At 42.5% G+C, this 24,346-nt stretch overlaps 1 protein-coding gene across 5 annotated transcripts in view; it reads left to right on the top strand.

The window, feature by feature from the left end:
- Positions 1-24,346, top strand: part of LOC129174290 (cadherin-6-like) — a 402,680-nt gene that overhangs the window by 232,562 nt on the left and 145,772 nt on the right. For 3 of the 5 annotated variants that reach the window (XM_054766133.1, XM_054766135.1, XM_054766137.1), the window contains 7 exons: positions 10,175-10,335; positions 14,143-14,204; positions 14,427-14,542; positions 14,613-14,686; positions 15,067-15,126; positions 16,285-16,387; positions 19,791-19,903. The gene's annotated coding sequence lies outside the window, so the exon portion shown is untranslated. Of the gene's footprint in view, positions 1-10,174; positions 10,341-14,142; positions 14,213-14,426; positions 14,543-14,612; positions 14,687-15,066; positions 15,127-16,284; positions 16,388-19,790; positions 19,904-24,346 lie in introns of all 5 variants that reach the window. The other 2 variants (XM_054766132.1, XM_054766131.1) reach the window with 2 other exon arrangements.

The raw sequence follows: 24,346 nt of genomic DNA, 5'->3' as shown, positions 1-24,346 counted from the left end.
GCCATGTCAGTTTACCAACATAAGGAACCCAAACACACCTCCCAGATGATCAAGTGCCTTGCTGAGGAAGCCGAAGCAGGAAAGCCTCCGGACATAAACCCAATCGAGCACTTGTGGGGCATGCGCAAGCAGACGGAAGAACGGTGGAAGAGCGCAAGGTGTCTAACCAGTGATGTCATGGAGGAATGGAAGAAGATCCCAGTAACTATCTCTGCAGCTCTGCTCAACTCCATGCCCAAGAGGCAGTGCAAGATAACAATGGTTTTCAGTTCGCCAGCTAGCTTAAGTCCATTAAGCAAGACCATTAAGTAAACCTCACTCCCAAATGCCTCGAGTTGGGAGCCTGGGCTTTTAGCCTACTGACAAGCGTGCTCAACTCCCGGTCAAAGGGGTTGTATCGTCGTGGGTTCGTGGCCGGGCGTGCGAGTGACCACAGTTACTCTGACACTAAACACAATTTGGACACCTTCACTGTGTGGTCACGCTGTGGCTCACAATTCCGTTTCTCAGTGAACCACCACGGCTTCCAGTGCACTCGTGCAGCCCCAGACCATGACACGGCCACCATCATGGCCGTGTGTTGACTCATTTTCTATGCTGCTATACAAGCTGAAGATAGTGAAATGTGAGGGGCGGACTGTGGTGTGAAATGATCAAGCCATGCAGAATTGGTAGACCCCAAACAATGTAGCGTTATCATTATTACAGCCGACACGAGGTGATGTTTCAGCAGAGACGACGACCGCTGTGTTGCACGCCCGCCTCCCCGGCGAGGAAGTGTACACATTTCTTATTTCCTGCCGTGGCGGAGTCAGCAGCCATAATTAGCCGTGCACACAATCGCTTTCCACACAGAGAAATTTCTGCATCCGTTTGCACTGATCAAAGCTACATGAGCGTTTGTCTGCTTTCCCTCGGAATTTGTTTGGTATCTCATTAAAAGTTGCTCTGTTTATCTTTCGCCATAACTTAATTGCCGCCGGTGGAAACAGATGTCTCGACACCTTTCATTAGGAGAGGCCGGGCTGCCGGGATCCAAGAGCGGCGCTCCGTAGGCCGCCACAAAGACAGGGGGAAATGCGCGCTCATTGGATTAGCCGCAGAGTCAAATGAAAATTAAATAGCATCTTAATTTAGCTTTCAGCTGAACAACACAACATTCTTTGGAGTTTAATGAGTCTCCATTGAGCGCTCACGCCGAGTGTTGCATGACGAAGAGTTTAATTAAGTTAGAAAGCAAATATATGACGCTGTACTTTTTTTTTTTGCTCTCAACGCAACATCGCGTCTCTCCGGCGGTCGCCAGGGCGAAACAACACAGGCGGCATTTAGACGGATGTAATGAAGCGCACCGTAGAGGTCGTGTTGTACCCACGTCGTACTCGGCAGCGCGGATTGGGGCTAAAAGCAACATGCTCGGCTGGAAATTGAATGACAAATACAGACTTCACGCTTGTTTATTTCTAATTTAGTGAACATAAACAGATGAATGTATCATGCTCCCTGTCTTAATGTAACAGGTGACAGTTGGTGCAGCTGTTTGAAAGGACTCACGAAACGTTGAGTTGATGGCTCGGGCTTTTGGCTCGATGGCTAGTGCTCTCTTGCAGTCGGCAGACCCTGGTTTGAGACCTGGGCGTGCACAAGGGTGTCAAAGGTGCGGCACATAGCACATTCTAAAAATATATTCAAATATGAACTTAAAACAAAACAAATCAGCAGTTAACTTTACAAGATCAACATATTAAGAGAAAAAATTGTAATCAAAGAGGAAATGTTATCATATTAAATATTATTATTATATCAATTATATTATGTATAGACATTTTATTTGGATTTATTAGACAATTGTATTATATTATCATCGTTTTAGTAGCAAATTGAAATATTAAAAAAACTTTTTAATAGTCATAATATTACAAGGGAAACAATGAATAAAGTTGCAATTTTAGAAAATTAGGTTGCTGAAAAAAAATGTTATGAGAATAAAGTAAAAATATGGGAATAAAGTCATAATTATGGGAAGAAAATTTGCAAAAAGAAAGTTGAAATAGTTAGAAAATTAGAAAAAAACAACTGTAATTTAGAGAATAAAGTCAAAATTTTAAGAGAAAAGAAGTTGTATTCCATCGAGAAAAAAATTGCAATTTTAAGAGAATAATCTAAAAAAAAATTGCAAAGAATAGTGTCATTTCTGTGGCAGTTGAAATATTAAAAATGTTATTTTTTTAAGTTATAATATGAGAAACAAAACAAAAGTAATATATCAAGTTATATTATGGGAATAAAGTCCAAATATTACAAAAAAAATGTATGAAGATTATTTAACAATAAAGTTAAACATTTTGAAAATTGAAAAAAATAAAAAAAACAGCAAAGATAGGAAAAAAAACAGTAAAGAGCACAATGGGCTTTTTCAACTACACCTATCACAAATTTGAGATGCATTTTTTTTTTCTTGGAATCTATAAAACTTCTTGGCATATCTACATGTGTTGCTTCACACAATATCAAAGTGGCCCTTGCAGCCTTTCAGTTTGCACTGCGGTCGTCACTGGATAAAGTGAGTGACGCATAATCAAAAATCATAGGATGTGTGTGCCATGTTATAGAATTTTTTAAAAAGTGCGAAAAATAAGTTTTCCATATTTAAAGACAATACCTTAAGTCAGCTTTGTGTTGCAGGTGACAAAGTGTATCAACATTTCAACTTTTTCTCCTTTTTGCTCTTTGTTTTTGCTGTTTCCACAGTGTTCCACGTGCCAATAACATACAGATTACACGCCGCAAATCGCTTTGGACACCCCTGATCTATGTGAAAGACAAATTAGAAGGGATTCATATGACGGAATAACCGCTACTTTGAAATACAGATCCCAAATCCCTTGAACTTCTAATATTGGATTACTGCTGATATCCCTAATCCCATACTAGCTCATCAAACCTGCGTCTTTAACGGTGAAGGCTCGTTAAGGAGGAAGTAGACTGTGCCTTATCAATCAATTCTGCTACAGACAACTAGAGATGCACGGTCGTATAGGCGACCACAACCTATCTCATTAAGAACAAGAGTGTACGTGCACTACCTACAGTATTTACAGTATGTTAATCTTCATTCTCCTTTTCGGACGTGTTTAATTGTGTAACTGTAAACATGATGTTGCACAATGTAAATTACATGGGTTGAGGTGAAAATGCTTCAGAAGACATGCTAGCGTACATGTAATCCAGGTATCCTGGACGTGGGCAACAACTTGTGGACAATTAGGGTAGCGGCCATGTTTTCAAATCTGACACACGCGTGCTTGTCAGTCCGCTAAAAATGCGTACCAGATGTTGTGTTGATTCAATGACACACCCAAAAGTTACCATGCGTGTTTTGTAGAGCGGTGCAAGAAATTTCAAGTCAGTCTGACTCATGGATTTAATAACAGCGCCACTGTGTGGTATATTTTTCAGAAAAATAAGACAACACAGTAGGGGTGCATGTTTTGACAAATGTAATACTGCTTGTGTGCAACGGTTCAGGAGTAGAGCTGCCAAAAAAAACAAACCCATCCAGTCGCAACAGATCATGTGCTGCTAATAAATCACACAGTTCTGTAAAGCGTATGTTGTCCGTCCTCTGCTGGGCTGTCCTGTCAAAGGAGCCATCAGGGTTCCTCCTTTATCATCATCCTCCTCAGCACTGCGGCAGATAAATCCCCGTGACGCTTCGCCATTGCCGCTTATCATCGGCGCCATGATGCGGTTGCAGCACACGCAGCGAAAAGAAGACTGATCTCCTCCGTGCAGGAAGTCACTCCTACTTGCCAGATTGTCACTTTTTTTTCCTTCATCTTCTTCTTCTTTTCCATCCAAGTCAGCTCATTTCACGCGGACGGTAATTGAAGTTGCCAAGTCGACATGATTCTTCTTGAGATTTTTTTTTGTTGATTTTTTTTTTTTTTTTTTTTTTTACATCTTGATCAGTGGGGAATCCAAAAGTACTTGACAGGAAGGACAGGCTGCTTTTGAAATGTTCCCGCTTTGAATGACAGCAAAGCCAAATCCTTGTCATCAGTATGATAAGAAGGAGATAACTTACAATTTTAGTCACTGCTTGTCCTTAGTGTACAGGCGTCCCTCGCCACTTTCCAATGTGAATTTCGCAGCTTCAGTCTATCATGGTTTTTCAAAATAAACTAGAAAGGTACTCAGACAGCGCAGACCTCCGCCAAGTGCCATAGTTCCCCCTATATTGTGATTCATGCCATAAATATTAGTCCTACATTTATTTTATCTACATATTTAGACTCCTTGAACATGGAAACATATCATTAACAATTGGATTCTTGACGATGTCAATATTAGTGCAGTAGTTATTCACAAAAATCCTATTTTCTGTAATGGTGGTTTTCTTCTAGATCTAGTTCCACAGCTTGTGAAGACACAGCAAATCTGTTGCACAGTCCAGATTGCACAGTGTAAGGGGATATTAGCTATTTTAATATTTATTACCTATTTTTTTGTATTCTCGATCATAGTATCTGGAATTATTCCATTATCTGGATCAGTCTTTGATATTTTGTAGAACCTGTTGGAAACTAGTCCTGTATTTTTTTTACCCAAGTGCTCTGACCATTTTTGTTTTTTGTGGCGTTATATGCACAAATTTCGCAATGTTAAAGAATCCTTAAAAAAAAGGTCAATCCAGATCACCCCTAAAATTTATCAGTTCTTCCACATCTCCTGAAAAGTTCATCCAAACCCATTCAGAATTTGGAAAATGTTCAAAACAAACAAACGCTAAATTAACGAAAATACAAATATAAGGCATTCAGAAGACTCCTTCAAATATGTGACATGTAGTATTCTACAGTGGTCACTCGGTGTCAGTAATGTTACATCGATGAGTCAATAGTCATCACAGGAAGTACGCTGTCCAGAAAAACACAAGGAACTCTCCCAATGCTAACATGTGATTCTGTTACGTGTTATTTATGTCTTATTTTTTCCTATTATAGAATAGAATACTTTTTTATTGCCATTGTCTGTGTAGGTTACACAAACTAGGAACTTTTTGCGGTCTGGTGGTACAACATAAAACAGGCTAGTAATAAAATAAAAATTGCAATAAAACTTTAAGGGAATGCAAAACAAAAATAAATTAAAGGAAATTAAACAATATAACACAATATAAGATATAGTAAACTTTGTATGTAAAAAGTGTACGTTCCTGCAACGTGAACTTGTGTATGCACAGTATGTAGTTGATGGCAGTCTTATTTGAGTTCATCAGTGATGGCAGAGGGGAAAAAGCTGTTTTTGTGGCGGGAGCTTTGCTCAAATTTTACACACACGTGCTTGTTAGTCCCCTAAAAGGGTGTACCAAATTTTGTGGCAATTCAGCTAAAGTTACAGTGGTTTGTTTTGTTGAACTGTGTGAGAAATGTCAAGCCAGTCCAACTTATGGGCTTTAAACAGCGCCACCATGTGGTGTATTTTTCAGGGAAATAATAGCACAGGTAACACAATAGCGGTGCGTGTTTTGACAAATCTTCACCCTTTTATGCGTCGGAGTTCAGGTGCAGAAATGTTACCTTGCACAAACACTCCCATCTCTGTTTGCTTGCCACCAACAGAAACTTTCAGAGTTTTTGCACACCCGCGGTGTGAAATTGTCTTGTCCGCCATCCTGCGGCACGCTTCACGGACCCCATGCTTCATTTGTGCAGCCCCCATCTAACCATGTGACAATCACAACGCCGCCCATGTGTATAATTGGGCTGCATTTCAGAGGGTGGAAGTTAACGCGTCGAAACAAGGTCGCACCTGATCATCAATGCGTATACCTATCATAGCGGCATCATAACAGTTGGAAACCCTCCCATGTAGAACCGTAGGGTATGTGCTCATGTCTAGTAATGCGGCGTCCTTTGCTGATGATTGCAGGGCTCAGGGTATAAATTTCATCTCCAAGACCAAGGCCAGGGACAGGGGATGAGTTTTTAGGGGGCGGTCTATGGAGGGTTCATCTCAAAGTGGGCTTGACAAGTGTGAAAGATTTACTGGGGGCCATTTAGAGTGATCATCTTTTCCCCTTTGTCAGCAGGTAGACACACGTCCTTGCCATGTCCTTGATCCGGGTTTGACGGCCAAGCAGGGAATCCTCCCCACCACCTTGGCCGCTATGATATGCAGGCCCGGGTGGCGACTTCTCTCCCTCCCCACACCCCCTGTGAATGTCTGTTATCGTTCCCGAGTGGGATGATTGTTATTAGTGCGGGGCCTGTGTCCTCACCACGTCCCGCATTGCGCTGATTTCCATTTCCCGCACTTGCAGCTGTGTGGGCACGGCTGCATTTTAATCTGCACGTGGTTATCAATCAAAAGATTATTACTGTCCTCTTGGAAGGAATTACCGTTCTTTTGTTGTCCGTTTCTATTTCCCCCCTTGTGCTCCTAATTCGCCTCTGCTTCACTTTCCTCGTTCCTCAGGGCGTCGAACTCGCTCACATCCAAGGAGACTTTCAGCAAACTCTGAAATTAAAATACGGGACCTCCCGCATAAATTGGATTCAAACATCTCTATTACTCCTGCAGATGAATGAGGCGAAAAAAAAGATTAACTTTAAAAATGATGGTGAGACTCTTCCACTAATTACCTAATTAGCACAAGTGTGATGATTCTTAATCCATCCCGGTGGCGAATGCGTGATAGCGCGGATCCATATCGATATTATCAACACGCCTGACTTACAACTTTTTTTTGGAATCGTTCATAGACAATAGGAGCAAACAATAAGACTTAAAAATGCGGTTCAGTTTAGTGGCAAGCACCTCAAGGGGATGAAAATCCCCTTATTCTATTCCGTTTATGTGTTTGGCATCGCTGAACATTCAATTTCACACTTATTTCACTGCAACTGTCACAGTAATGCTGTAATTACAGCTGGCTCGGTTAGAAGTAAGTATTATTTGTATCAGTAAGTATTATTTGTATCGCACAATGCAGCAACAGAACCAATGTTGTAATAGCAGTATGGAGCAAACTGCTCAGCCAACATTAATAGTGCTGATTAAGCTCATTGTTAACAACAGTAAAGCAAGCATGAGTTTCACACCAACAAGCTGAGTATCGAAATTTGAAAGAACATGCAGAGCTAGATAAAGCAGCTGGATACTTGACCACTCATGACTCAAATACAGTGACTGCCAACTTGTGGATCACAAGACCATTTATTAGAAAGTGTATTGCACAACACTGCAGCAGCAACAGAACCATGTTGTAATAGCAATGAGCAGCAAACTGCTCTGTCAGCATCAACAGTGCTGATTAGTTCATTTGTAAACAACAGTGTGGCAAGTGTAACACGCATGAGTTTCACACAGCAAGCCGAGTAGCATGCAGTGCATGCAGAGGTTGATAAAGCAGCTACTTAATAATAATTTAAATGCAGCTACTGTCATCTTGTGGAGTTAATAAAAAATGACATCAGGAGGTTGCCTACAGCCACACCTGTTATGCCATTGTGCTAATTATAGACCCTGGTGTTTATGTGGTTTTGTAGACCATGTACCCGGTAACTATAGAAGGCTGTGGTTAATGGAGTAGAACCATTAAAAGGCGCATTTACATAATAAAACGTTTGATTGTTTTATGTTTCTGACCAGCCCGCCAATTAGATACATTTAAAAACCGAGCGGTGCACAGCACCTTCTTCCCTCACATGCTTTGTTTTTCTTTGACCCTTTTTAAAGAACATTTTGCTCTCCAAAAAGGTTATCTTGAGAGACAAAAAGCAGTTCCTGCCACTGACCTCTTGCAGGAGAGGCTCAGAGTGAGGACGGCTAATAAGAGGAAGGACTTGTCATGCTAAAGATGCTAAATCAGTTACACCATCCAAAGGGGAGATTATTTCGGATTATCGTGCATTTCCTGAGCCTTTTCAGATTATGAACACAAACTGCACAATCTGATGACACCCAATAATAATAATGCTTAATTTTGAGAAGTGTTTGTTTGCAGCGGTGTAGTATACCGACAACTGTAATATTCTGTCTCACCCAAAAATGAAAATATGATAGAGAGCAAGATAGAGTCTGAGTTATCTTGCCGCAAAAGTGCATGAGAAACGGCTTTAGAAGAGCCAAACTGCTCATTATAAATGGGGAAACACTCACAAAAAAAACATCCTCAGAAGGAATTTTCATGAGCCCTGGGTTTCTAAAAATAATTTTTAAAAAGCGCAGCAATATAAGGGTGCGCTTTGTGAGCGGCTGGGAGCGACTCAGCAGCCCGCTTTGAATTCTGATAGCCCGGCGTTGTCTTTGAAAAGGCGCCTCATGACCAGAACAGAACAGCAAAAAAAACAAGTCCTGCTGGTGGCGGGAAGCGGATGCGTAATAAGTCGGCGGAAAGGCGGCACGGCAAAAGAAAGACATCCCGGCAATTTGCTCACTTGTCGCCCCCACGTGTGCTCTCCCATGTGATCCATCACGGCCATGATTGGAGGCGGAGGTCAAGTTAGCATCTGGGCCTGTTTGGAGAGCGCCAGGGTGGGAGACTGGCCACGCTTGGCCTGTTTAAGGTGATGCAAACGCTTCCTGATGGATGAAGAGCTGCCTTTCCATCCGTCATCCTTCTACCCTGAAGGGCCTTAATCTTCTGCAAACACAATCCTCCCTCATCTCACCTCAAGTGCTTCCAGGCGTGGGCCTTGTTGCGTCGGACGCAGCCGAATGACTGCCTGGAGGTTCACGGCCTTGAGGAGCGTCGGGGGAATCACTCTTGAGAGAGGCGCTTCCACAGTGTACCTGTCCCGTTATTTATTAGCGCTCTGACATGAGTAATGCTCAAGCAAATGTTTGTTGACGTGCCATTAATTGGTATCAGCCCAGACGCTATCGCGCACCCTGCAAGTTCACGCCGACAATCGCGCAGGATTGCCTTCAGACGACGAAGGTTCAACATACGAGAGATGCAGATTAATCATGTTGAGGTCGTCACGCTCTGTGTCGGGTCGGCGCCAGCGTTACATCACACTCATGCACAAACTGACACTCATTTGTAATATTTGGGCTTCACTCTGCATTTGTGTCTTTTCACTCAGCTGAGAGTGCCGCCTGGAGCTGTTGTTGTAGGCTATTTTTACGTTTGTCTTTAAAATATTATATTGTGTGCAAAACTGTTAGCCTGGAAGTCCAGGTTGACCTCAATGAGTGACGTAGCAGTGGTTTGAATTGGTTGACAAAATGTGACATGGGAAAAGTGTCAGCATTCTTTTTTTAATCTAACTGCAATCAAGAAGTAAATCAAGTCATTATCAGATGTAACAAATTCTGAAGTCATTAAATCGGAAGTACTGGCACGTTTGTGTGTTAGCATGCTAACTGGTTTACTGAAACCCTGGAGTTGATAGTGACAGAAATTCCTCAGATTTGCTTGTTGTCTTAAATTAATTACCAAGTGTGTATTGTATTTTAAAAAAAATGTTGCTAATGTCAAAAATACAAGATATCAAATGTTTATTTTTAAGGATTTATTGAAATCCTTAATGAACAGTTACAGAAAATGTCATATAAAAGACTCATCTCAATAGACAAGGTTAAATCTCTGCATGCCAATTTCTAACTATTTAGAATCAAACAACAAAACAAATTAAAAAGTGCAATAGAAAAAGCAGCATCCGGGTAGCAGTTGAGACTCCTCCGTGTGCCCCGCCCCTATGGCGTCACACTAACAAAAAAAGGACGAGGAAAAGAACTAATCGGCTCTCAGTTGACTCCCAACGAACAACGCGAGCCGGTTCTTACAGCCGATTCGTTCGTGACCGACACAGTAGTTGACAGGTTGTCACGTCATTAAAGGTGTCTCGGGTAGGATATGACGAACAAAAGTGGAGGAAATAAATAATACCAGGCAGGGAAAAATTAAGTACTGAATTCCAGGGCTAACATAACAACAACAATCCTCAAAACCAGGTGGTAAAACAACTAGTGAAACAAAATGACAAAAATACAAAAAAAAAGAAAAAAAAACTCACCAGAAAACAGTCAGGGTGACTACACCTCTCTATGATAACTAAACACGCCACACTAGGAAAAAATCACACTTATAAACAAATGGCTGAGCCCACAGAAAACGGCACAGATATAACACGGGTAACTTCTGCCTTGGTCACGCACACAGCAATGCTGGAGAGAGCGAGTGGAAAGGGGGAAGAGAGGAATAGGCTTGCTGTCCACCTGGCTGCTAATCACCCACACCTGGGATGCACCTTCCTGGCACCACACGGCAAAGGGGAAAAAGAAGACGCACACAAGCAGCCACACCAACTATGGGACGTAACGGTAAAGTACGTTTTTTACGTCTTGTTTACTTTTCCCAACGCTTACCAAACACAAGTGTATGGAAACTATCGTGTGGAGTCGTTATGTAGTGTGTCACGGCTACATAAATGGGGAGGTTTGGCTAGCTCGGCTAAATTAGCACAGCCGTCCTGGCTCCCTTGCAGTCTGGCTTCTCGCTTGCATTTGAAACTTTACCCTCCCAACCCTCATGTTTTCACCGGGAAACTACAGAATTTTGCCATTATTTCCAGGGGGCGTCTCGTAATAGTTTTCAGTGTTCTAACTGAAATGGGAATCACAATCCTCGCCGGTCCTGCTGTAGCAGCACAGCTTCCGGTCAGCTCGGCAACACTCGGGAAACATCGGCGCCACCGTTGCTTGCTTTTCAGTAAGAAAAGTAGCTATTGGCTGTGCTAGAAGTCGCTGCATTACTGTATAATTTGCATATCATTTGCATATGTCGTAAAATGCTGTAGGAAAAAAAGCATAATCTCGTAGGAGAGACAAACGTGAGTAAAAACACCTTAATTACTACCTATATTACCTTGGCTAAGCTGACATCCATCATGGACAACACCTCTCACCCCCTACATGACACTGTTGTTTCCCTGGGCAGCTCCTTCAGCAGCAGACTGTTACACCCACGGTGTAAGAAGGAGAGGTTCCGCAGGTCCTTCATACCGACCGCTATCAGGCTCTACAACACCTGAACCATTTTGTATTCACTATGTCACTATGCATTCTTTACTTGTGTATCTTGCTTGCTGCTGTAACAGGTGAATTTCCCTGCTGTGGGATTAATAAAGTACTACTACTACTACTACTACTACTACTACTACTACTACTACTACTTTACAACTACAAATAAACTTCATTCTTGGTTTGATAATTTAAAATTGCCCATTTCATCAAAATACAATATTTTATCTCGGCCAGTGCCTCTCAAAGTTCTCCCATCACACATGGGCTATTGAGAACTTTTTAAAATTAGCACAATGGAACAGCGAATAAAAGATTATGCTGTGTTTATTCGATGGCTCACATTAACATGACTCAGTGTGGTTCATGAGTCGCACACTCTTCTGGTGAGTATCTGTTACGACGGAAAGATGGCGCCCCTGTGTTTGGCTGTCTGTCTGCCTCTGCTGTTTTTTTCGCTGTTCGTGTTGTGTCTGCTGTTTGCTATAAGGAGTGTCTCACCGCTGCAGGTGTACGATCACCTGACACTTCTTAATATTCGTGAGTCTTTGGAGAACGTGTCTTTATGTCACTTTGGTGGACATTCAAAGTCGCCTCCGCCTTTCCTGGCGTCCATACCTCCACATGTGCTGCGACTTCCCTGCTGCCTTCCCCGCAACAACCGCCGCAGAAAACGCGGAAGACATGGAGGAGTGCTTACCAAGCTGAAATCCCACTTGTCGTCTTCCCGTCACGATACCTGTCGCCTACCAGCTGGATCCTCCTCTGACTACAGAGGCTACGATCTGCGGGGTTCCACTGAGCACAGATATCGATGGCTCCGGCCGGTCCTCCATGACACCGAGGCGCTGCTTCCGTGTTGTCGGCCCGTGCGGATCTCCCAGCGGGGCTGTGTGCCGGCGAATCTCCGCTCGCTCAGCCGCCTCCCTCACCTGGCTGACGGACGCTCGTTTCATACCGCGCTGATTAACATCAGATCTCTTACGAATAAAACATTTATTCTGAATGACTTCTTCATGACTCATGACCTGGATTTCCTCCTGCTGACTGAGACCTGGTTGAAACCAGGGGAGAACAGCGCCTTCTCGGAGCTCCTCCCACCCGGCTGTTCCTTCCTCAGCACTCCGCGACCGGCCTGGCTGCTATATTCAAGGACAGCTTCAGATGCAGAATAATAACGGCTAATAATTATTCTAGCTTTGAGCTGCAACTGTTTGTGATCGACTTCATCTGCCCCGTGCTGTGTGCTACAGTTTATTGCCCACCTAAATTTAATAAGGACTTTCTACAGGAATTTTCTGAATTTTTGTCTGATTTTATCCCAAAGTTTGATAGTCTGTTGATCTGTGGGGACTTTAATATTCATGTTTGTTGTGCAACAAACCAAATGGCTAATGAGTTTAAACAGCTTTTGGACTCCTTTGGCCTCACTCAGTCTGTTAATGCACCAACACATGACCATGGCCACACTCTGGACCTAGTCGTCTCTCGTGGGCTTTCTGTTTCCCTCAGAGAAATTGTAGACACGGCTATATCTGATCACCTCCCCATTATCTTTGACTTTGCTGCCCCCCCCCACCTGCCAATAAGCCTGTTTCTTCAGCCCTCAGACGCCGCATCTTCAGTCCATTAACAGCTGGAGAGTTTGCTGCTGCCTTCAGGGACTCTCAGCTACATACTGTCACTAGGCTGGTTCCTCCTCTCTGTCCAGACAGCCTACTCTCCACCTTCCATTCTACATGTACTGAGATTCTGGACTCTGTTGCCCCTTTTCGGCAAAAACCACTAAACCCAAGTCTGATCCCTGGTTGAATGACCACACCCGGCTGCTCAGACAACAATGTAGACAGGCTGAACGGCGGTGGAAAAAAGACAGATTGCATGTTTCCCTGGGTTGGTTGAGGGACAGATTGGCCATCTATCAGAGAGCCCTGAAGGAGGCCAAGTCCAAATATCTGTCCTCCATTATAACCAACAGCTCTCACCAACCAAGACTCTTATTTAAAACCATTGACTCTGTTATTAATCCACGCCCCACTATTCTGTCTGATGCCACCACTACAACATGTGAAGAGTTTGTCTCATTGTTCTCTGACAAAGTGACATCTATCAGGCAGAACATCAGCAGCTCAGGGATGTCTTCTGAGGATGTACATGGTCCTCCTGCACAGACTGCCGTTTTTGAGCGGTTTCAGACCATTTCTCTGGTGTCTCTTACCAAGGTGGTTAGTGGCATGAAACCCACTAACTGTCCCCTAGATGTCATCCCAGCCAAGTTTTTAAAAGAGGTTTTTAATTCTGTTGGGTCAAGTTTGCTTGTTTTTATAAACACCTGTGTTAACTTAGGATCGCCCAGACGTGAGCACATCACCCCCGTGCTGTCATCACTCCACTGGCTTCCAGTTCGTTTTAGAATCGATTTTAAAATTTTAGTATTTGTTTTTAATGCCATTAACGGCCTTGCTCCGTTGTACCTGTCGGAGCTTTTAACTATCCGCAATCACGGCAGGGCCCTGTGTTCCTCGGGACAGCTTCTGTTAGAAGTCCCACGGGCAAAATACAAACAGTGGGGTGAACGCTGTTTCTCCGTCGCTGCTCCCAGACTGTGGAACAAACTGCCCACTGATATTCGCACCACTACTGAAGTCGGCCTTTTTAAATCGAAATTGAAAACTCTTATTTAGACAAGCGTTCAACACCGACTAGGGCGGTCTTGTATTTATGTTCATTTTATGCATATTTAGTTCATGTTGACTCTCATTTTATGTACTTTTAAAGGCTTTTAGCACTCTGCAGCACTGAAGCATTTTCTTATAGAGTTTTTATTCTGTGTTTACTTTGTGTTCATGTTCTGTTTTTATGCTGTGTTCTTATGTATCGTCTTACTGTAAAGCACTTTGATAGCCCGTGGGCTATTGTGAAGCGCTATATAAATAAACTTTGATTGATTGATTGTTACGGATAATGCATTTGTTGCAGAGTATGAGCATGAAACTAGTACTGTACAGCTCAACATTATCCATACTAAACTACTAGACTACTAGACTAGACTACTAAAATAACATGATTATTTTAACATGGCACCCTCCCAAAATCTTGTCTTTGCAGGTGGAAATCCCTGTGCAAGTTCAGAATTTCCCGGAACACTTCCCGTATATTGTAATGCAAATGTCAGTAGGTATGATTTGAAATGTGCATATTATTTTAGTAATGTTTAACACGTCTCTACATGAAATACATGTAAATCAATGTCAAATACATCTGTGCATGATTACAAGTGTACTTCTGTTTAATATTCATGTGCTAATGAAGCTTTTAGCTTTTAATGGAATAGCCCTGTCCTCTCATCATCATCACCAAAGCTTGAATGCAATATGCTCCTGTTTTGACAGACGTGCTTAAAGCAAGAGCTGTAAGCATGGACCATAACACGCCTTTTAGTGGTCCTCAATCTGCAGGCCAGAGTTCATTAAGCAGCACCACTTTGCACCACATCATCATTTGACTGGTGAGTCTATGAAGTTTTTATATGCTGGTGACCTTTTACAAGTTCATTAAACACTTCCTCATTTAAATAGGAGCCTAATAAGTGACAGCCAGCTGCCCTGAGGTGTTGACGAGGGGGCTGCAGAAGGGCATCCATCAGCCTTGTGTGAGTATCATTGCCAAGCTTTTATGTGTGTTATCTTGTTTTTGTAATGTTGCATTTCCTTGCAATTGTGCTTCTTCAGCTGTTGATCCACTCCAGCTGCTTTTTGATTAGCCGCTGCGCTAAAGAACAGGAATTATTTGACCTGCTCTTGTCCAATTCCGCACGCCTCAGCATTCCTAAATCAATGCGGAAACAAAAAAACCCCCAGATCCCTCACATCAGTTTCTGTGTTTCTGACTCCTACGCTGATGCGAGCGCACTCCATCCCGTGCACTGCCAGCGTCTTTGTGATGGTGGGCTGCCTGCCAGCGATGCGGGTGAAACCGGGTGGCCGCTCTCTTGAGTGTATAATCACTGTTATCTCCGCCATGTTCCCACAGGCTCAAACCATCAATCCAGCGGGGTGAGAGCTGCCAGGAGGGAAAAAAAACAACATTATTGTGAGTTATCAGAGAGAACAACAAAACAAGCCTCACATCACATGTTTGTCCGCAGCGCAGTCATCACGTTCCTCACGGCCCCAGGTTAAATATCCACAAAGGTTTCCTTAGACACAATAGCAACAATACTGTAATGTTTCTGTTGCACATTATGGGCACATAATGGAACAATGGCTTCAGCACGTGTTGCAAAGATGCAAACGCTGCTGTAAACTTCACATATGCAATTTGCTAGCATGGACTCACCTGTCACTCCATTGGCTACTCAATCTAATAAACTCCAATACAAGCACTGCTTCACAGAATGTGCCTTTTGAAAGAGAATAATGGTCACGGTTTACTTTATTTTAAACATGCCTAACAAAAGCTACATTAAGGAACATCACATATACGCTTGCACAGTTCAACATGTAGGAGTTGAAAGAAGCCTTTGCTACCTTGTCTCCATGTCTCAGCAGTTACTGACAGTTTGCGCTCAGATTTGATTTACACTCTGAGAGGCGTTAATATACTCTATACCGGGGGACTTCAATTAAAATTGAGTATGGTCCGTTTATGCAGGGTTTTTTTTTTCACATTGAAGGTCCGAACTTTATTTTGCCTTAAATTGCATCAAACAGACTAACTCAATATATGAATATCAAATGTGATGAAACCCTGCACATCACTCTACAACGCAATTATTTTGGCACTTAAATTGCATTTAAAAGAAGACCGGCCACATTACTCAAAATATACAAAGTTTGACTGTACAAACAATGATTGAACACAATAGGCTGATGGATACTTCCCCTCAAATGATGTGTGTTTTGTCAGGTAATGTTGTGTCATATTTGCACTTTTGAGCAGCTACAGTTTCAGAGCATATGAGATGGGATGGTTTGGCACTGGATTCTGTAAGAATTAACACATTTTGGTCCATCCATTCCCTTTTAATTGTCTGGTTTTCTCAATCAAATGTTCTTACTTTTGAGCAAGCCATGGTTCTCATTCGCTTGGCAAGTAAACAATTTCATTGGCTCTTTTTGATTGATGTCACCACATTTGCTGTCATGTAACCGTAATAACTGAAGTAATTATGCCCGCAAACTGCCGCTGCGATCGGTCCACGAGCATGATATTACGTTAAAATTTCTCATTCACTTTAATTGGTCACAGGTCTGTAAAGGGCCATCACTGGGTCCGGATCTGGACAGAGATCTGCCATTTGGTGATGGCTGGTATATACAGAAGGTCCTGCGTCCTTTCCTATGATGGCAATGTAAGTTGGAACTTAAACCTTAACAATACCTAAATTAACTACAAAGTCACTCACACTATACGCAGAACACATGGATGGCAATTCCTTCAGCCCTCGTCACGCTAAACTTCTTTTTTCCTTGGCGTAGTAAGTGTTGTGAATAAGGCGACGCTTCAGCGACAGCTTGGCCACAAGAATGGGCGCTAACATTTGGAATGCACTTTGAATAAACCAGGATTTTTAATTCCGACGGCATTCTGGCTTATTCTATTACAGTCAAACCTGTCTTAGCGGCCAACTTTATAGAACGGCCACCTGCCTATAGCAGCCACTGAAAAATCCCCCGCAGCAAATTTACATGTTATAGACCCTGTGTATAGCAGTCACCTGTCCAACACGGCCAGCAGCCACCCATTTTGTCTCCCTTGGTCAATATCTGACCGCATATAGCGGCCAAATTACCGACTCAAGTAGAAGCTTCATGCACGAAAAAGTTTTGTTTTTCAATCAATGAAGCCGTCGTGTGTAGACTTTAATTACTGAGTCCTAGCTCAGTCACAATCATTCACAAGATCCACACAAACTGTCAGTTGTTCCACATAAAAAAAGCCGTCTTCTTTTGAGCTTGCTATTTCCTGGTCAAACATGTAACTTTAAGAGCATTTGCACCAAAACATTACCGCAAAGTAGGCTGTGAACAGGACGTGCTCCCAGCGACGCTACAATAAAAAAAAACATACGCAGCGGGAGCAAAACTGAGTTCGGTTGTACTTAATTGAAGTATTTTAGAATGTACTCACGTTATTTTTCATCAATCCTCATCCACAAATCCATCAAAGTCCTCATCTTCTGTATTCGGCACAAAAAAAGCCGTCTTCTTTTCCGTTCGCTACTAGTCTGTTAACTTGTCAGTGTTATCCAGCTCCGAAGCAAAGAAGGAAACTTCTCCTGTTGCTTCTGCCAACTTTATTTATTGAACGCGGCCACCAGACAGCAGCTCAGAACACACACATCTCTCAGCATCATCTCTCCTTCCTGCTTGCCCACAAGGCAAAGGTTAAACAAGCCCCACTACATAGTTGTCCCGGCAATGCCTGACACCGTTTATTTCCTGGTGTGCACTGGTCAATACTGTAATGCCGCTTGTTGTGGGGAAGGAGAGACTCACGTCGCCGATGCACTTTAATGGCTTTATTAAGAGCGGAGAACACTGCAGGACTTTACATCCACGCCAACATAAACACACTTCCCAATTCTCTCGAAACTCACAGCGAGCATTGAGCCGAGCTCTCCTGCTCGGGACGGCCACCGTCACTTCCTGTCACTTCCTGATGAACTAAAGCTGTAAAAAGTAAAATATTAAAACAAGCGTAAGACATTACTAGCACAGCTTTGTTCTGTGGGTCGAGGATATATTCTATCAGTTATTATTAAGCCTCTAGCTTCCTTTTAGTAAGTAAAAACCTTGGCTATGATTGCACTACATTGTCATGTAGACCTACAAAGTACACTTGGAAGAATAAGAGGTGAATAAATGTATTGCAACTGATGTGAAACTGATGAGGGGTAGGATTAAATAAGCTTTGCTTCTTCCTACTCCTTTTTGGACATGCAAAATTGTGAATTGTACGCTGTGATGTGCTACTGTTTGACTCATGCATGTTCAGGATGAATTAAAACCATGAACCATGATAATAACAAGCCGAGTAGTGCTGTACAACTTTTATCCGCAGTCCGCAGTGCCCTCTACCGGTCAACATTATTATTTTTTTTCCCCCCCTTTTTTTTTGTTTTTTTTTTCCCTCTACTGGTCAACATTCAAACTGGACGCCAACCTGTTTGTAGAGGCCACCTGTCTATAGCGGCCACTTTTGCAGACTCCCTCTACTGGCCGCTATAGACAAGTTTGACTGTACTTTTAACCCTGTGATTGTCTTGCACACTGGAAGGGGCGTTGCAATGGAAGAAAACACAGGTTTATTTGGAGGAGAAAGATTACTATGCTGCTTAGTTGTCACTGACCATTTCATTGGAGCAAATATTTGTATGTGTCCAAAGATGCCACCTTTATCCTTGATGATGGTCACAGTCGCTTGGCTGGGCATGAAGCCAATGTTGATCAGCATTTTTCTCTTATCTGAGCAGTTTACCATGTCTATTTTCCCGTCGCTTTTCACTAACTTTCTGTGAAGCATTTCTGTCAGAAGAGTCAGCCTTGAGTTTTTTTAAAAAGTTAACTCAAAAGAAGCAAACGTCCTTCCTCAGTGTAGTGATGCATACATGTATTCTTCCGTTGTTTGTTTATGGGAGTGCATACATACTACAAAACATTGTAACACAAGGACATTCTGTGTGTAAAATATCTTATCCCATAGTTTGTCTGTCCAGTGTTAGCACAGTTTACACACTATTGCTTAGCATGGGAATTGCTCTGCACAAATCCACATACGCTGCGTTAAACGTTGCCAATTTTCATCACATCAGGAGGCTTTGGAAAGTAAGAGGATACAAGCAATATGCAGATATTGTGTACAGAAGCACTCTCTTTCAATGAGGAGCACATGCAGTGTTTTTTAAACAATAATTTAATGTCTCTTAAAATGTAAATTCATCTTACTTCTTAATAGTTGAGCTCAGTGTATATATACTTTTCCTTTGCCTCGACCACTCGACGAATGCTGTTAATGTGATTTTTAAAAAAATACGTTATTCCGCATGATTCTTGTTGAATGTTGCTGCATGGGACCGGTGTACCTAATGAAGCGCCCAGTGAGTCTTTGTAAGAAGAATGATAGCTGAGAACCCTACAGTCTACCATTTATCCTGACTTCATTCATTTGTCATTACTTAATAAGTTGTCTGTATTGTACATTTAACACCTGTATTCATTAGTTATCTTTATTTTATTTTGTTTTTCATTTTTTTGTTTTATTTTTATTTTCTTATTTATATCCCAAGGGTAAGTCATACTTCAGGTCAAAATCATGAGATGAAAAGTCATGATTATGAGGTAAAAAGTTGACATTATGAGATACAAGGTGTGCATGTGCCGCCACCTTCACTGGAACCTTCGTCACATGGCACTCGGCACATGCACAGTTTGTATCTCATAATTTCGACTTTTTAATCTCATTATTATGACTTACCATTGGGATATATATACAGTATATATATTTTTCCATGCTGGAAACGAGCTTCCATACTATTAATGTTTAAACACAGGCAGTGAACAAACTATTGGTAATTGCTGAGATATGGGGAAGGGGTAGGATTACATAAGCTCTGCTTCTTCCTACTCTTATTTGGACTTGCTGAATTGTGCAAATGTAAACATGATGTAAGCATGTTGGCCAATATAATTCATATACTTTTAAGGGTGCTATGACATCAGCAGTCAAATATAAATGCCGTGTTTGTGTTTCAGAAGCACTGTTCATCTATCCATCATCTCGATTGGCTATGCTTTGCTTGATGCCAGCGAGGCGGAGCCTGTCCAAGGTGTCATAAGTCAAGAGGCGGGGAGACAACTATTACCAGGTAAGTAAAAGTCCCCAATGAACTCACACTAAGTGGCACTATACAAGCTAAATAAGTGCATGCAGTCAGCGAAGTCTATTCCTGGCTGCATGCTGGATTTTAAATAAGAGCATGGTGAATTCTTACTTAGTTTGTCTTACTGGTGTCAAGCATTTAATTGCGTCGGTTTATTGCCGAGTAGCCTGATCATTAGCGGTGTCTGGAACACCATCTACCTTCATTTAGGGTCTCGATTAAAGCCGCTACGTCAAGTGAGCGCGCCACGCTGCACTGCGCCCTTAATGCTGCTGACACCGTGTTAGCCAATGTGTCACTGTCAGAGTGTTCAGCACAAAATACTGACTGCGAGTAGGAAATTGCCTCCGGAGTTGACTGTGAGAGCTTTATTTGGCCAAGGCGAGTGGGAGGGCTGATGCCGAGCGCTCTCCAGAAATATTTAATGCTCGTGAGAGAGACATTTTTAGTGCTCAGACTTCACGCGTATGGCTACAAGTTGGGATTGAATGTGACTGATATAATAGAGAGACATTTTTATAAAAGAACCCCGAACAGAACAATCACGTCTTCAATCAAGGTAAAAGGAATGCTAGTTCATTTATACCTTTCAGTCGTCATTTCGAATAGTTGCTATTATTTAAACAATAAGAAAGTGTTTTGTGTCAACATTTTTGGGTGTTCGTAACAGATTAATTGGATTTACATGGTTTCATATGGGGAAAAATTGCAGCAAATCAGCAAATCCATGCAGCACACAAAATGCAGTAAATGAAATGCACTTAACATCCATCCATCCATTTTCTATGCTGCTTATTCTACGCCGCCCTAATTAGGGTCCTGGGGGTTTGCTGGAGCCTATCCCACCTGACTTTGGGCGAGGCCTGACTTTGACCTCCTGACTGTGTGGCCAACATGCTAACCACTCGGCCACTGTGCGGCCTATACATCCTTTACACATAACGACAATGACAATTCATTCTGTACCATTTTGCTTTGCAACTCAGTGAGTGACAGGCGACCAGAGGTAACAGCATATTACACAATGACCAACACTGTCCAGCCAATTATAAGATCCCCTTTGCACGTATTTACTTACGCAGCCAATCAATTCAGTAATAGCTTGTTGCGTCGTACATGCCGCTGTCTCGCAGAGCTACATGCTAACCCCGCCTTTAGGTCGAAACGACGGGGCAGTACCACATCCACTCATCAAGCCAAAGTTAAAAAAGGCGGACTGGCTATCGGAGTATGTGCAAACAGAAGAACAAAGCGTGAAACCGGGTGGGATTTTTGTCTTTTTTGAATGAGAAAGGTCATACCAGAGTTACGCTGGGTTTGTGTTGCCGAAGTGTGGTTGAGATGCTTTTTTTATTTTATTTTACTTTTATTTAAACCAAAGTAAACACATTCAACAAATATGGCATTAATTTCCAGTACATTTCCAGGATGAAATAGAGCCACAACAGGCTGCTAACACAAAGTGAATGCCAAATAAGGAAATTCAATTATACGTAATTAACAAAATAAATGGTAAACCAGAAAAGAAATGAAAATGAAATCATCCACTAGATTCAGATGGTTAATTGTATGAGCCATGACTTGTTTTGCCCAAGGTTGGGAATAAAGAAAGCTACATTGTGGAATCCTCCTTGCCGTCTGTTTGCAGTCATACACAAAATACGACAGAATGGAAGTTGCACTTCCTCAGTTCTCAGGTTTTGGACAGTTGTGGTACTACAGTGTGCACGTCTGATGGCACGCACAGAGGCCCAAGGGATGCTCAGGTTATTTGTGTGTATGCTCAGACACTTAAACGACGGGGAACATCGGTTGCATGATTGTGCTTGTGCTTTGCAGCGGTGTGGAACTGTGCATTGTACTTAGAGCTGATTGTGACCTTTTTTTTTTTTTTACACGCAAATAGATGCTTTGTATTTCTCTCTCACAAGGCAGACTAATGACATTAGATCTCAGACAGAGGACAGGGCAGCTCATGGCTCCTACTTCTCCTTGAATCCCTCGCACGGCCAGGCAACAGTCCGATCCCTCCATTTATCCTCCATTAATCTTCATTTCCGCTTTGTCCCACATGATGCACCGATATCCCGGGCCTAAAAGGAAAAAAAACACACGGCGCTCTTTCATATTTCCCAGTACTTCTCATGTGCCATCTTGCCAGCGCGATTTATATCGTAATTATCCAGGCGTCCCCTCGTGGGCTTGTTGTCCTTTGAGGCAGCCGAAGTGCGAGGTGTGAAACACACTCCCACGCCTCAGACAGATGTTAGCTGTTTTTTTTGTTTTTTTTTCCCTCTTCCTTTTTATTTTATCTCGCTGTTAGCTACGCGGCCAAGTGAAGTGTAAAATCACAGAAAATGTTGCAGTGCCAACGCTTCCCTCGGGCTTCAAGTCAGCAACAGGTCGTGGGAATCCAAAAAAAAAAAAAAAGAACACTTATAATAAACATGGCGCGTGGTGTCACGCACAGCTCAAATGCGTGTGTGTTTTTGGTCATTGAACGCCACAGTTTTTCAGTCAACAGCCTCGTCCCAAGCTTACAGAAAGCATGTCCTTTTAAAATTAATATGCCTAAGAGCTAGCTGGTTGGACGTCGTCGTCTTTTTGCCAGCATTTCGAACCACTTTTTCCATCGCTCGCTTTATCTGTACGACAAAGGTGCTTTGATTGGGTGCCACTGCGATCTCACCAGTGCAGTGCTCCAGATGGCAGCAACATCACCTGACAAGGTCACATGAGCACCTTTTAGCTCTTTTGATTTAGTGTACAGTAATCCCTCGTTTATCGCGGTGAACTGGTTCCACACCTGACCGCGATAAATGAATTTCCGCAAAGTAGAATTCTTTATTCATAAATCAAGTATTTTAATGGTTACAGTAGTGCGTAGAAAACGTGTGTATGACCTTCTAAATACGCTTTTTAACATTATTGGCTCTAGATGTGAAATAGAACCCCTATTGTCACCTTTACACTCCTATTACCCAATATAGTAGACAAACAGACTACAGTAAATAAGACATTTCAGACATTCATGCTTGTGTGTTGCTGTAAATGTGTTCGTGACGGGCAGACAGGAAATGACGTTGGGGCTTCAGAGTTGAGTGTCAGCCCCTGTTGGCCATTATTATGCCTTTTGACAAGTAGTAGGCCATATTAAACCACGAAACAGCAGGATTTATTTATTAATATATTTTTGAAAAAAAGGTGACAGAGTGAAGCCGTGAAATAAAACAAACAAAATAGTAAATGATAATAATCAACAAATAGTAATCAAGTTTGCATGTTTGGCTGAGGTAACAAGGCTTAGCTTTGACTCCAGAGCCTTCACTGCTACCCTCACATGTTGTGGAGAAAAATAACCCAATTATTGCGCATGCAAAAAGGCAAAATATCTCAGATGGACTTGTCTTCAAGTGCAAATGTGAGTGCCCGTCCGAGAAAGTGTTAAAATGTCTGTCTTGTTCCCATCACCTTTTTCACTGAGTGCATATTTGTGTTTAGTTCACTCGCCTGAGGGCAGAGCGCTGTAACTTGGCATTGGCCGCAACTGCCAGGGGCGCCGCTCTAGCCTGCACTTAATAAATGACGAGCAATAAGAGGCCCTGTTGTGATGGACTATGAAATATACAGCTCAACTTAAACAATTTATACACCGGTGGCTTTGAGAGGAAAAAAAATGCCAATCTGGAGGTTTTTCGACTTACTTTTGCAGCACTAAGACTACCAAGCAGAGCAAAGCTGAACTGACCTCGAAGGCAGTCAGATATGGCCAAACTTGTCGAGAAGGAAGTTTGCAAACTGACTTCCTGCTGCAGCGTCTGACCACCATGAGAGTGAAGGTGCACAGTGAGCCATGGTGGCTGCTAAATAAATGATTCCCTGAAGAGTTCATGCCCTGCAGGGAGAACACAACAAGCTGTCTCAACTCTGGAAAATCACCCGTTGGAATTCATTCCTCCATTTCTGTGACTCACCAAAGTAGATGTACACTGTGGAGTTGCCTGGATTTAATCGCAGCGACACAAAGGTAATGGCTGTGTGGGCGGCTATAATGACAGGGTTTGTCTGTGGACCTGTATGGTCAAGAGTGATGCTCATTGTCGCTACGATTAAATTAGTTGTCCAGTTGAGTTCACCACAGTGTGGAATGGAAGGGTGATGCTGCATTCAAGACGACTGGAACATCGGAAACACCCTACCTGGAGCTCACAAGGTTCAACTGCGAATTGATTCAAGTCAGATTTAAACCTTGGATAACAATGAACCACAATATCCCAGAGATTCCCCCTGAACACACATATCTGCCTGCGTGTAATGACCTGATCAGTCATTTTGGTCCAGGTTTGACAAAGAAAACATCACAATACTGCGTGGTACGGCTGAAAACAGTGACGACCCAGCAGCAATGTGCTGGTTTGATTGAACCAG

Source organism: Dunckerocampus dactyliophorus, chromosome 21 (assembly GCF_027744805.1).
Source record: "Dunckerocampus dactyliophorus isolate RoL2022-P2 chromosome 21, RoL_Ddac_1.1, whole genome shotgun sequence".
Lineage (NCBI taxonomy): Eukaryota > Metazoa > Chordata > Actinopteri > Syngnathiformes > Syngnathidae > Dunckerocampus > Dunckerocampus dactyliophorus.
Note: the sequence above shows the minus strand (reverse complement) of the source record. Positions and strands in the feature narration are given on the sequence as shown.